The sequence below is a fragment of the Hylobates moloch genome, unplaced genomic scaffold (genome assembly GCF_009828535.3).
Source record: "Hylobates moloch isolate HMO894 unplaced genomic scaffold, HMol_V3 SCAFFOLD_10, whole genome shotgun sequence".
Taxonomy (NCBI): domain Eukaryota; kingdom Metazoa; phylum Chordata; class Mammalia; order Primates; family Hylobatidae; genus Hylobates; species Hylobates moloch.
In genome coordinates, this window is record NW_026652285.1 from 39,171,476 (window position 1) to 39,183,566 (window position 12,091).

The following is a 12,091-nucleotide window of genomic DNA, read 5'->3' on the forward strand; positions in this document are numbered from 1 at the left end:
GAAATGCAGTCAATTTTGGTTTTAATAAGCATATTTGGCATTTTGTTTCAAGGAAGTGAGTTGCACATTTTTATTTCTTCACCAACTCTATTACTTGTTTTTGTTTGTTTGTTTGATTATTTACAATTAGTGGACATGGCTTCTCAGACCTCTTAATAGCTCTGAAACTAGAATGCCACACATCGGAAGTTTTCTTCCTCATCCGGAAAGTTGACTCAATTATAAAAATTGCCGTTATTTTTCTATTCATGTTTTCTTGAGAATCTATTTTTCTGACAGTGAATGTTGTTCTTAAAAATTGTTTTTCTAATTACATCAGTCATCCTCATAAGGACCTGTTATTTTCATCAAAGCAAATAAACATGTGATAGAAAATGTGTCCCTCCTCCAGGAGAGAAGTGCTTTTTTAAACCTACTGCCAAACCCATGGTACTCTCTGTCTTAAAAGATCACAGAGTTCATTTCAATATTTCAAGGTAAATTAACCACTGAACCTCATTGCAGGCATTCTGGATATTATCTTAAATATAGAATGAAATGGTTTTCTTTTGGGAAATACTGCATAGTTTGAGTTGTTTTTATCTTCCTACCACATTTCATCAATATCAGCAACTACATTTTTATTATTCACTCTTTCTCCCTTTACATTATCTATTGTTCCTTTCCATTTTAAACTTTTTGAAAGCTATCAGAAATGTGTTCAAATAATTCATTCTAACAAGTATATTGGAGTGGACCTGGACTTTAGATAGGAAAATGAAGCCATTATAGAAATAAAAGACTTTGTTTTTAACTGAACTACAGAAGAAACAAAAGTTAATGTACATTCTGATCACAGGCCAATAGGTTAAGTTGGTGTACACCTGGGCAAAGACTACAGCTTATGACATTGTAATGACAAAATACAAATAAACTAGAATACTTTGTGATGGCAACACATATCTAATCTTCTCTAGTGTGGAATTAATGTAATCGTTAAACTCTGCACTTACTTGGTGTAGTGATGATCACGCCTATACACTTTTATACCTAAGTCTTAGTGACTAAGATCATTCCTTTATTAAACAAACACATTGAAAACTGTTATGAAGAGTGATAATAGTGATGGTATTATTTCTTTAGATTATTTGGAAGAAAAATGCAAAAGAGAACTGAAAAATGGGCCAAGTGTGGTGGTTCACACCTGTAATCCCAGCACTTTGGGAAGCTGAAGTGGGTGGATACCTTGAAGCCAGGAATTCGAGCCCAGCCTAGCCAACATAATGAAACCCTGTCTCTACAAAAAATACGAAAATTAGTCAGACGTGGTGGCGCATTCCTGTAGTGCCAGCTACTCGGGAGGCTGAGATGGGAGGAACACCTGAGCCCGGAGAGGTTGAAGCTGCAGTGAGCTGTAATCGTGCCACTGTACTCCAGCCTGGGTGACAGAGAGAGAGAGAGAGAGAGCCTGTCTTAAAGAAAAAAATGAACTGAAAAATAGTATAAAGGGAGAGCTCACCATAGGTGTAGCCTTCCATGATGGTTATAGAAAAAGAAATGAGGTTAGAGTCTGAGTCCTGTGTTTCCAGTCTTATCAAACTGTTTATTCAGAGTTGTGCTGTTTCTTTTAGACTTCCTATCTCCCTCATCCCCACACCACTTAACCCTAGCTGTCTGTCTGGAAACCCTTTCCAAATTTTGCAGCATCACTAGATAAACGGATAGGAAAATAAATGACTTGGGCATCCTGTTGAAGTATATTCAGCTAGTGGAGCCTGTGGGATCTCGTATTGTTTACCAGCTGCTTCTACACTCTCTGCTGAACCTAGACTAATTTTACAGCTAGAGTTGAATTAACAATTCATATTGCGTGCTTACCAGATGCTACTGAAGAATGTGGAGGAGACAGCAACATAATCGCACTGAAAACAGAATTTGAAGATCACCTTGTCCTTTTAGCATCAGGGACTCAGCTAAACAAGATGACTGATTTATCTATGCACCCCATGCCATTATTAAATAAGCAAAGATGAGAACACAAGCATGATATTACACAGCAGTGTTATTGGTATGAGTCACAGCACCTGTAATTTAGCAGTCACATTGTCTAGCTCAAACAGGTGACACAGTCTGGCAGATGGTAGTGAGGATTTCATTACAAGGTTCACAATTTCTCACAAATTGTTTACCTTGTTTTTTTTTCTTTTGCTAAAATTTCATGTGTGTGTTTGTGTGCACACATACCTTGTAACATAATGTGTGTTCATTTGTATTTTGAAATCAAGTTGTTAATTATATGATGAGAATTGTATTAACTCACTACTAATGTTTTCTTTTAGTATTTATTAAACATTCACTAAACAAACATTTCTGAATGCCTATTATGTGCCAGGTACTATTCTAGACATATAGGGTATATTGATTAATACAACAAATATCTACCATTCTGTAACCTACATATATTAAAAGACCCACTTTATAAAAATAACGTAGTTTACTTAAAATCTATGTTGATATCTTTTAATATTGCTACATAACCTTTTTTACATTAGTATTATCAAATATATCTTCTTTTATATCTTTAATTTCAACCTTACTGAAAGAATATCTTGTATTTAGGTACGTATTTTATATACACATTACAAGTTTATTTGTTTTTAAGAAAAATATAATTGAAAAATCTCTGAGCTTAAACAGAAACGTTCCATCCACATACATTTTTGAGACTACTAATATATATGATTTTTTTATTTTATTTTTTTTTCTATGCCATGCTTTCTCTTCACTTTCTTTTAATTCTTTTTCTCAATCTATTTTATTAGCTGCTGTGGTATGAATATGACTCTCCAGATTCATAGGTTGGAAACAAACCTCAATGCAACAATGTTGGGAGGTGAGGACTTTTGGGAGGTGTTTCGGTCATGAGGACTCCACATTCATGAATGAATTAATGCTACTATAAAAGGGGCTTGTGGGAGTGGGTTCACTCTCTCTTGCACCTTCCAAATTCTGCCATGTGAGGCCACAACAAGAAGGCCCTCAGCACATGCCAGAACCTTAAACTTGGACTTCATAGCCTCTAGAACTGTGAGAAATAAATTTATGTTGTTTATAAATTACACAGTTTATGGTATTTTGTAATAACAGAACAAGTGGACTAATACATTAGTCAAGTTTCTTTTTTACTCCTTTATTCTATTAATTTTAAATTATGCATTCTGTTTTTATACTTTGACAGTTTTGAATTTAACGATTTAATACTTGTGTTAACTATGTCTGTCACGACTGAATATCTCTATCAACCTCTTCCGAATACAAAAACTTTAATCTTTTAAATTCAATCATCAGTTTTATCTTCCATATCTATATTTTGAATTTAAGACCTCAGAATTCATCATTATCAATATTTTTTATAGACAATACATTTACTAATTTATTTTATATTCCTATTTTATTTTATATTGCTTTATTTTTATTTTATACTCCACTATTTTCTTCTGAGTTAAATTATATTCCCTTGAAGTACTTCTATTGGTATTCTTTCAGTGAAATCTGTGAGTATAATGCCTTTGACAAAAATACCTATTTTGCCCTCACTCTTGATTAAAATCCCAAGTGGGTATACAATTCTAAGTTGACAGATATTTTCTCTTAATACTTAAAATGTATTTTTTCACTGTCTTGTTAACTGTGGTTGATTCTAACACTACTGTCATTCCAGCAGTCATTATTTCTTAGAAATTTTAGGGCAACTTTTTCTCTTGAATTTAGGAAGTTTGGATTATTTTTATTTCTTCTAAAAGAAGTGTTTAAGTATTTTTTTTTTAATTTAACACTTTTGATACTGACACTTTTTCAGGACTCAATCTTTCTTCAATTATGGGTAATTTTCATTCACCACCACTTTGAATATTGCCTGTTTTCCCCTATTCTCTCTATTCTATTGTTATAGAATTGCTATGGCACACACATTATAAGTTCTCATCATACCTTTTATGTACTCACTTCTATTATCTTTACATCTTTCTCTGAGTTGAATTCTGGATACTTTCCTGAGTTCTGTTTTTTTCGTTTACTAAATTCTTCTTCAGCTGTCTTTCTAATTGACCTTTCTTTTAAATTAGGTCTCTTTAAAACATTTTTTTGATTTACTTTATCCAGCATTCCTCTCTGTTTATAAAAGGAAGTTGTTTTTAGCAACCTTGTTTACCACAGTCAAAGTCCATGACTATTTTTCTAAAAAGTTACATTAGTTTTTAGAAAGCCTCAAAAGAGTCAAATAATTTGGTATTCTAAATATTGGCAAGAATCAATATACAAACCATACTAATGAAGGGGAAAGGGATGAAAGGAGATTTGTACATTTTGAAGGAGACTGTGTTAGTTTGCTAGGGCTGATGTATAAAAGTACCACAACTGCATGGTATCAACAATGGAAATATATTGTCTCTCAGTTCTGGAGGCAAGAAGTCTGAGATCACAGTGTTGGTAAAGTTGGTTCCTTCTGATGTTGAGGTCTGTTTGGGAGAGTATATTTCATGCTTCTTTCGTACCTTCTGGTGGTTTGCTAGCAATCTTTGGAGTATATTGTCTTCTGTTGCATCATGTCAGTTTCCTGTTTAAACTTCACATGGTGTTATCCCTGTGTGCCTGCCTGTGTTCATTTTTTTTTAATAAGGACACTAGTCACATTGAATTAGAGGCTCATTCTATTCTAGTATGTTCTCATCTTAGTTACATCTGCAACAATCCTATTTTCAAATAAGCTCGTATAATGTGGTACTTAGGGTTAAGAATTCAGTACTCAAAGGGGGTCACAAGTCAAACCACAACAGAGACACTCTTGGTAGGAGCCAGCCTTGAGTTTAGAGTCTGAGGAATCTCAGAATATCAAGTGTCTTGTCTTGTAAGAGCCTTGTTATTCTGGTATATGGTCTATTCAGATTCTGTCAAGTTGATTGCTCATTGTCGAGATCTTAATTAGATTTTGACAAAAAGTATATATTTATCACAATTTTTCTCAGAATTAGAATACACTGAAAATATTCAACTGTTAAGGCAATGTCTATTATTCAGCGACCCATGCAATCATCCGCTGTCTGCCTCTGTTGCTTGTGCTTGATTTGCTTATTCAAGTTTCTCTCAAGCAACTGGCTTTGGGTAAGGGGCTGTCTTCATTCGTGCATTATTACTCAGCATTAGTAGATGTATAATGGCAGCTATATTTTTGCAGTGATTTTACTTTTGCTTTTAACTTAACTGAAAAATGCTTGAATGAAATTATGGCAACTCAAAATATTCCCTTTAGGAAGCCAGTGTTTGTTTATGTAAGGGGTAAAAATCCCTAACTAGTAAATGTCTGTGAGATTTTGATTTATATGATTAGAAGAGTGAGTAAAAGAAATTATAGTTAAAAAGTAAGAATTATGTAAAATTTGATATCTTATCTCTAAAACTTTCCCACCACACTTAAGCACAGTTAAAAATATTTTATTGGCAATGTGTATCTTCGGGTTCTGATGTCTATTATTTTAGAACAGTCTATTCTCTTTCTTGCAATTTCATTTTTAGTCAAGGATACCCCAAACCTGTGAATCTTAAGCGACCAAAAAAAATTAAATCATCTAATTATTAAAAACAAAAATAATAAAATAAAACTTTATCAAGTGTCTATCCAATGATGATCTCCTTTGTGTTGGAATCTCAGGTCCAGCTCTCTTGTCTAGCTTAGGCCAAAGGTCGTATCTCATCTCCAAGAACATTACAAATCCAGGTGTAAAGTTTAAATCCTCCTCTGAAACTTCAAGATTATCATGATATCAGTAACCTTTCTTCTTCTGGATTTGTCTTCTCCTATTGTTCTGTGCCTGCAGATGTCCACTTTCTTCTGTTAAGTGTAGCTGTCCAGTTTAGCCCCGTGTGTGTGTGTGTGTGTGCATGCACATGTGTGTGTGTGCATGCACATGTGTGTGTGTGCATGCACGTACTCATGTGTACATATGTGCACATGTGCACATGAATGTGTTATTACTCGGTATTTCTCTGTGTTGTAGCAGAAAGGAAATCTATTTGGACAGTCTTAGCCTACCTTGCTGCTGAAGTCTCTGAACATTTTCTATATATGTGTATAAAATTTAAAAAATAGATACAGTTTATTTTTAAGAAACTCATGGCAATATATATATCAGGCTTCCTTTACCTAGCATCCCCAGAATGGCTATGGGAATCTCACCCTCTTCTCCCAACTGCATACCATTTTGTTGTTTGTTTGCATTAGTGCATTTTTTTCTAGGTAAAGGATTGATGTCTTTTATCAGAATACTAATATAATTCATGATCCCTGCAAAAGTTTTAAAAACATTCATTATAATTTTGAAAATGTATTTTTTCACCTTTGAATTAGATTATGTCCATTGACCTCTTAGCATTCTCATAAGGCACACTTTTCAATGTGACCTAGTAATCCATTATATAAATATGATAAAATTAAAATCAAAATTCCTGTATTGTTGAATTTTAGATTTTTCCTGTGTTTATTATAATGAACAAAGCAATAAATATTTGTAAACATAAATGGATGAACCCATCCCTAATACTTTCTCTGTGGTAATTTCCTTGGAGAAGAATTCTGGGGTCAAATAGTAAAGTCATGGTTAAAGCTTTAAATACGTAAAGCGATTTTCTGTACATTTATGCTTTTAAAAAGTGTGTGTATATATATACATACACATGTATATATACAAACAAATTTCTTATTTTATTTGATTGATATACAATAATAGAGCAGCTGTTTAAATTTTTGACAAAACTCCAAAATAATATGCCATGAATAATAAGTTAACCTTTAAATTTAGCTCCATGGATGATGCACTACAGCTGAGATTCAAGTGTAAACAGATATTTTTCTGATGTACAATGTTAATTCTTATTCCTTTTTTCTAAGTTTCTTATATTTAATTCAGTAGAATAATTTTAATGGCTTTTTTAAGTTTGCTAATTTTTCAGTATCTAAGAGTTTTTAAGGGACGCGAACATTATAATAAGTAAGCAACATTGAATTCTATAAAAATTGAGAAGAAATTAAGACAGTTTTCTTAGAAAGAAAATGAACTAAGAATGACAAGCTTTTGGAGTTTTAGTAGGAAATGAAAATATAATCAAGGGAGAATTACTATAGTACAGTATCTTGGTTAGTTGTTGAATAAGAGATTTAAAAAACAAATCCCAGAGGATCCAAAAATACTCCTGGGAATGACCCCAATGTGTTTTAGGTAAAAACAGTGCATGCTCTATAGTATATAGTAATTGTATTTAGGTAGTCAGCCATCTAAGGATCCAAAAGAACAGAATGAAGCCAGAAGTGATGGCACATGCCTGTAGTCTCAGCAACTCAGGATGCCGAGGTGGAAGGATCACTTGAGCCCAAGAGTTGGAGACTGCAGTGATCCATGATTGTGCTTCTGTACTCCAGCCTCGTGACAGGACAAGACCCTGACAAGAAAGAAAGAGAGAGAGAAAGAGAGAAAGAAAGAAAGAGGAAAGAAAAGAAAGAAACAAACAAAAGAAAAAGAGAAACAAACAAAAGAAAAAGAGAAAGAAAGAAAGAAAAAGAAAGAAAGAAAGAAAGAAAGAAAGAAAGAAAGAAAGAAAGAAAGAAAGAAAGAAAGAAAGAAAGAAAGAAAGAAAGAAAGAAAGAAAGCGGAATGAGATTTCATGAAAACAAGGCAAAGTTTAATTGTGTACCCAGGTAAGGGGTATGCTTAACCAGTTCAATAAGAAGGAAATAAATTGCTAAACATATTTTCACTTATAACAATTGGTTCATACTTTTCTATTAAGTTGAAAAGGCCTAACAACAATAATCTATTAGATGTGTTTAACAATGTATAGGTCACAGAAGATCTTCAAGTTTATTATATAATTTAATTTGTAACCTAGCAGTCCAAAATAGATATTTAAACTTGAAATAAATAATAATAAGTCATGAACAGAAAAATCACTACCACCTTTAAGCTAAGTACTTTCATCCATTTACCAAATATTTCATGAATGTCTTTTAATTCAGGTACTGTTCTGGGTACAGGAAATATTGAAGTAAATATTAACCATCATTTACTAAACTCCCACTAGATTCAAGCCTTCTGTATGAACAATCTCTCTTATTCTCAACACAGCCTCTTCAAGGGCACACTCTTGTGATAAAGGAATATAGTCTGCACTCAGTTTCAAATCCCAGCACTGACAGATAATATAGGCCACACCTATTGCGATTCATCAACCTAAGTTTGGGAATCTTGACTTCATCAGGACTTCAAAGCAGCATTTATGTCCTGACTCTTTCCTTATAAGATAAACTAAAGAGGACTGTATTAGTCAGGGTTCTCTAGAGGGACAGAACTAATAGGATAGATGGATATGTGCAGGGGAGATTTTTAAGAAGTGTTGACTCACAGGATCACAAGGTGAAGTCCCACAATAGGCCATCTGCAAGCTGAAGAATCAGGAAGCCAGTCTGAGTCCCCAAACTTCAAAAGTAGGGAAGCAGACAGTGCAGTCTTCAGTCTGTGGTCAAAGGCCCAAAAGCCCCAGGCAAACTACTGGTGTAAAGTCCAAGAAGCCAAAAGCTGAAGATCTTGGAGTCTGATGTTCTAGGACAGGAAGCAACCAGCACCCGAGTAAGATGAAGGCCAGAAAACTCAGCAAGTCAGCTCCTTCCACCTTTTTCTGCTTGTCTTATTCTAGCCGTGCGGGCAGCTGATTAGATTGAGGGTGGGTCTGCCTCTCCCAGTCCACCTTTGGCAATCTTCTTTGGCAACACCCTCACAGACACACCCAGGAACAATACTTTGTATCCTTCAATCCAATCAAGTTGACACCAGATATTAACCATCACAAGGACCAAAGAGCCAAGTATGTCATCAACAGGATGCAAAGGATTGTCTTGTGAAGACTAACAGAAGGCAAGCTGGATTGAGTCTATAAGAGGCAGTAAACATAATTAGAAATGTATAATAGAAAAGAAAACCCAATTTACAGGAATTCTCAGAGTAGACATATTTGTAGTCAGAAGGAGTACTTTGATGCCTGGTCCCCAATCCTCCACAATCAGAAGCATACTAAGTAGCCTTTCAATGTGGGCTGGGCTGGTTAACTTTCCTTTCTCAGGATGAACTGCTTGGAAGTCTAGAGGAGAATCAGAGCACTGTCACTTGAGGTTTTCCTGCTTTTTCTTTCTCCTTGGAAAGCTTAACCTCCCCACCAAATGAATAAGTATATGATAAGTACATAGAGAGTGTTGGCTTGAAAAAGTACCCTCAATCCCAGGGCAAGTACAAAGCCTTTGTTTTGTCTTGTTTTTTCCCCAGTGTAACAAATAAAAATGACAAAGGCCTGCCTTTTTTTTTTTTTTTTTCTGGAAAAAAAAGTCGGTTTAGAAATAAAAATCTGAGGACAAATCATGTGAACCACAAAAAATACTAACAACAACAAAAAACAGTTTGAGGACTTTGAATTCTCACAACCTATTTTAGCTGAATATGAGAAAAGGACTAAAACAGGATATTCTCCTGATTTGCTGATATCAAACCTCTCTTTTTTCTTTCCTAGATTTGTAGGAGAAATCTATTCAACTTGCTTTTCCTCAGCCCCTAAGCTGTCTGAAAGATATTATCCCCACTGTTCAGATGAGAAAATAGAGGCAGAAAATGTCTGTTAAAAATCATAATGGCTTCTGTTTGTATAAGAAATTAAAATGAGAGTCCTTGCTCTCAGTTCAGTTACCTTGTTACTTATACTTTTTCATTTTTAAAAATCTGAATGACTCTTAATGGAACATTACCGGTTTGTAAAATAAGGTAAAATGCTCCCATAACAGTTTAAAATCCATTTTATGCTCTTAGATATCAATAACTACAGTTTTAACATGCAATTTTATTTGTTCAGCTGTTAGCCCATAATATTTTCCAAATACAAATGAATAATTCAATGTTTCTGAAAGTTTTGCATTGGAAATAGTCCAGAATTTTCACACACAAAAGCTTTTTTTTTTTTTTTCACCCTTGAGGATCTGACCTAAATTTCCCTTATTCTGGCCCCCATTTCAAAAGCTGGCCTTTAGTAAATGGCAAAATCCATGTTGTTTATTCAGAAATATTAATACAAATAAAGTGAATACGTATTTGGAATTAAATATATTCTACTGGTATTTTCCTGACAATAATTTTTATATAAATATTTCTGATCTGATCTTTTATCAGTATTTTGACTGAGTCAAAGAAAACTGTAGATTCTTAAATAAGATAAACCTTCCAAAATGAAAGTTTTCTGTATGTGTGTGTGTATATATATAATATATATATATATATATACACACACACACATACATATATATATGGCATATACACACATACATATATATGGCATACTTATATATTTTTTTGGTTTATTTGAAATTTAAAATTAATTTGGCACTATATTTTTATTTACTAAATCTAGCAGTCCTAGTGACTGTGCATCTCTGAGAACATGGCAGGACTTGGCATATGACAGTGTGAAGAACGGTATGAGACATTAGAAAAAAGAGTAGGTGCAGAAAAAGATGTTTTTCAATATGTACTTAATATTCAATACAGTACACACATATAAGCAATTAAATTTTAGAGAAGCAGGATTCCTGAGATGTTTATCATGATTAGAAGATAGCAGAGGGAAATCAATAGTGAACATTTCAATATTACTGACATATAATTGGTGTTGTCTTTATGTAATATGTTATTGATTTTTATTTTAGTGATTGAAAACAATATTAAGCCCTATCATAGTTCTATTTCTTTAACCCATTTCTCCATAAAGGCTGAAATCCCTATAGGTTTCATTCTTTTTCACACAGTAGTTTCTTGGATGTGTGCTTTGAAAGAAACAACTTTATACTGTTAATTGGGTCAACCTGTGCATGGGGCCGTTATGTTTACTCTGAGAGGAAATGGGCAAATTAGCATATTAATGAAGACATCACACACTTTTTAAAATTTTTGCTGGGGCAAAGGCATTCCAGTTTTAGATGATTTTTATTTGAGCCAAACTGTATCATACATGGCGTAAAATCTACGAAGTGCAGCTATTGCCTGAGGGATGATTTGCTCAAAATGGAATGGCAGATGGCACGTGGTGATGGTGGTGATGTATTGTTATAATCTAAAATATTTTTCATTATCTTCATTGTCATCATCATCATCATCATCACCATCATCATGCTATTAAACTTGTCTGGAATTGTCTGATTAAGAGCCATTGCTTACAATGATTTCTCATCTCATAGGCCACCTTCACCTGCTTTTGCCAGACTGAATTCAGCTCATCTTTCAAAGGTTATTTTAGGTGCCCCCTGCTCCATCCAGTTTTCACTCCCCCTAAAAAGCTCAATAATCACTTCCTACTTCTACTTCCAACCTTAATCATAGCATGATAAAGCTGAAAAATACTGTGTCAAGTTTTATCCCCTTATGTTAGAGAGGAAAATCTGCTGCCCAAAGAGGTTGGTGAGTAAAGTCAAGATTGAATAACCAGTTAGATAAAAGAAGTAGGATTTTTCTTTTAATTTTGCTATTTAAATTTAGAGCTCTTTTCACACTTCCCTGCTCTTTTACTTCATCATATACTGTACTCATTTGCATTTATATTTATAGACTAGTAAACCTGGGAAAGAACTGGTATTCAACCTTAAACTATTCATTATGTTTTGTATTTATGTTACTTTTCCAACCTACCGGATTCAACTTTTTAAAGGCAGACATTGTATTTAAAACTCCCGGGGCAGTAAACCCAATAGCTAAAATAGAGATGGCAAAAAAAAAAAAAAAAAAAAAAAAGTATTTGCGGTTTGCAACTGGTCTTAATGGTTGCTTGAAGGAATAGTTATTTAGGGCTTTAAAGCCTTGGGAAAGACTGCCATTTCCAATTAGGTATATCTACCTTATCTCTGTACTGTGACATTTCACATTGTTTATTGATAACTAGGAATATATTAAGGGATAACAGATATAAATCCATTGAGTCATTAACATGTGAAAAACAGTATTAGACTCCTGACATATCATATTTAAAATGCAAAACC

The 12,091-nt window shown here is 33.8% G+C and overlaps 1 protein-coding gene across 3 annotated transcripts in view; it reads left to right on the plus strand.

Annotated features, from left to right (window-relative positions):
* LINGO2 (leucine rich repeat and Ig domain containing 2) overlaps positions 1–12,091 on the plus strand; it is a 1,340,276-nt gene that overhangs the window by 687,693 nt on the left and 640,492 nt on the right. The gene's annotated exons all lie outside the window — the stretch shown is intronic.